The following is a 3,444-nucleotide window of genomic DNA, read 5'->3' on the forward strand; positions in this document are numbered from 1 at the left end:
TATAGACCTGATGACCCTGTGCGGCCAGCCAATCACTGTAATGCCACAACCAACATGGCTGCGACTTTACAGTATGTGGCAGACAATCCCTGCATGTTCATTGGGGCTCTAAAGAGCGCCAAACATGCAGGGAGGGGACCCGAGCTCCCACCGAGCAACCCCGGAAATACTCGGTGAGCACCGAGCAGTTGCGAGCAGTGAGATGCTCGGGCGAGCGCCGAGCAGTGAGATGCTCGGGCGAGCAGTGAGATGCTCGGGCGAGCAGTTGCGAGCATGCTGGCTCATCACTAGTTACGGTTCATTACAACATTCCACTCTAAAGCTACAGAATTACGTGACTGTCTTAACAAATCATGGCCCATCTTAATGGCTGACCCCATGTTGGCAAAATATCTACCAGACAGCAAATCACCTTCAGAAAGGCAAAAAATCTCTGTGATCATCTTATGAGAAGCCATCATTATCCTACCACTCCCCCTAATTTTTTGAAAAGACCACCTCCAGTAAATGGATGTGTACCATGTGGTTGATCTGTGGCGTGTCCTAATGTCGAACATGCTAACTCTTTCACAGATTCCCAGGGTTCTAGGACCTATTAGATCACCAAACCGATAACTTGTACCTCTAAAGTGGTGGTCTATTATGCAACATGCCTCTGTCCTAAAATCTATGTAAGGCTATGTGCCCACGATGCATAAATGCTCAGGATTTTTTCCTGAGCGTTTCTGCATCTCCCTGGCAGAAAAAAAAACATGCGGATTGTACATGCGTTTTCCTGCCAGGGACATGCGGAAATGGAGCGTTATTCACTGACATTTCTGCATGCGGATTGACAAGCGCTTTCCAAGCGATTAGCATCACTTGGAAAGTGCTTGTGACAACTAGGTCACACTATATAAATCCATGCAAACTGCATGGATTTATATAGTGTGACCCGAGAGAGTGGTTAAAAATAAAAAAATAAATATATACTTACCCTCCGATGGCCCGCGCTGGCTTGCTTCGCTCGGTGCCCGCAGCGGTGGATTGAAAGACCTGCCGACGTCAGCGTCGAGTGACCCGTCACATGACTCTCACGTCAGCGCAGGTCCTTCAATCCACTGCAAAGTGCCGGGAAGCAAGGAGGAGCGCAGCGCGGGCCGCCGGAAGTTAAATATACATTTATTTTTTATTTTATTCTTTTTTTACAGATTTTTTAATGGTACCTGGGTGTGGAGGAGACTCTCCTCTCATCTACACCCGGGTACCATCCGCACATTAGAACGCACCAATTACACAAGTACAGATGCAGTCTTGCGTAATTGGTGCGTTCCAATGCAAGTCAATGGCGGCGAAAACGCAGCATTTCCGCAAAATAATTGGTAGTGCTGCGTTTTTTTCCGCAATGATAATCCGCAGCGGAAATTTCCGCAGCATGTGCACACCACGGATTATCATTGGGGAACATTGCTGCCCTTCTACCATGCGTTTTTAATGCCTTTCCGCAGCTGCAAGAACGCTGCAGAAACGCATTAAAATGCATCGTGGGCACACAGCCTAAGGCTCACAACTAGATAACTTAAGACAAGAACACGTGAACACGTCCTAGGTATTGAAGCGGCGGTAAATGAAACGGATATTTCTACGTTAAAACTATTCCCAAGCATTTGAGAATACACCATAAGTGTGACGCATCTAAACTTAAAGTTCGGGGTATTGACATGATCACCACTAATATTAGGGAAGGTTGAGTGAGCCAACTATTAGCCCAGAAAGAGAGCAGATGGATTTGGACTTTGATCACCTATATCCACATTGTTTTAGCTATTTTATTTGTCTTACCTTTTTATCTAGTATGGTTGGGTAGTAGTTAATAATTTCTATCTGTCAATGACGTTGAGGACTTCCATTCTGCTATTGGATAACATGGACATAATTGCTGGCACTGTATTGTCTCTCAAGATCTGTAACTTTTTTTCTGTGTGGGCATTTTTTGTCCAGTTATTATTGTATATATTTCGCATTTATAGATCGATATATTGAGAGATATTTTCTTATATCTTATTATGCATTTATACTATGATCTCATATAATCATGGTATACTTCATGCTTTTCTTAAATATATACTTTGTTTTGTCATGGCCAATTAACTTCTCTGACTTATATAGAACTGGCTATCGCCTATACCCCTTAGATACATATATACATTTGGGCTATGCTATTATTGACAGATTACCCCATTATGCTTGTTTCTTTTTCTCTCCGGTTGTATTTGACTATATATGTCTGTGGACTGGGCGGTACGCATGGCTTCACTGTTCTCTGTGGTGTCCTCGCTGGCCGTATCAATCTATGCTCCATGACGCGTGATCACGTGGTTCCCCTCGTACTTGCGGCGTGATGGATCATATGACGCGTTTGCCATGGATGTGGCGGTGTAGCGGTGATTGCCATGTGCCATGCCACGCCCTCCCCACACCCATTGGCCGAGAGACTACACACCCCCTTTTCTATTGGCTCAAGGGCCCTTTTTAAACCCTACCCACCTTCATTGACGCCACCTCCTGATGAAGGCAGCTGTGCCGAAACGCGCATCAGGGTGAGCGCAATTGAGGAGCGTGTTCACATCCACGGTGGCTGTAAGTATTCTATAGGATTCATGCTACACTCTTTTTGCTGACGTTCTTTAAACTTTTTTCCTACTTAGATGCATTTTCTAGGCTTTAATATGTATTAGGATATACTTTTACCCTGTAGCCTAAGAGGTCAGGGCACTGATACCACTTATAAAGATCTGCTGTCCCCGGTATGAGCTATCTATATTAGCACCTATATATAGACAGCGGTGTGACTAACCTCTCATATAGCAACTACTTCTGACCTACCTCATAAGCACCTGCACTTTTATTGAATGCTTCTCTGCATTTTAACAATATATTCTTATTTTTTGGCAGCCCAATTATGTATTTACATCAGAAAAGAATCATGTTAGTTTGTCTCATGCTCCTCATTAGCGCTCCTCCATTGTTTTACTATTAACTGTCTCTGTGATTCAGATTTTTTTCCTGTATAAATTATAATTAATAACATTTTGTAATTTTTTCACTATTATATGGGACTCTGACTTGAAGTTTTTCCCTCTTGTTTCTTATGTATGGAGGAGGATGTGGGGCCCATTATACTGTATACTGGTTGGCCCACGACTTTGTCAAAGTTTTCATGTTGTGAGTTTTACATTCCTGATGTAGAATCAGTCTGGGTAAATGTACATGGACATGGCAATAATGGAAAGCTGCTAACTGGACTTTGCTACAAGCCTCCTAATATAGCTGAACACGTAGAGGATGAAATGCTGCAACAAGTTAAAAAGGCAACAAAAACAAGTCATGGTGAAAAGTGTTGGATCCCTTGAAATTGTTCCAGAAAATGAAGTAATTCTCCCAGAAAATTATTGCAATTACATG

Source organism: Phyllobates terribilis, unplaced genomic scaffold (assembly GCF_046119375.1).
Source record: "Phyllobates terribilis strain yellow unplaced genomic scaffold, ASM4611937v1 Scaffold_150__1_contigs__length_4496277, whole genome shotgun sequence".
NCBI lineage: Eukaryota > Metazoa > Chordata > Amphibia > Anura > Dendrobatidae > Phyllobates > Phyllobates terribilis.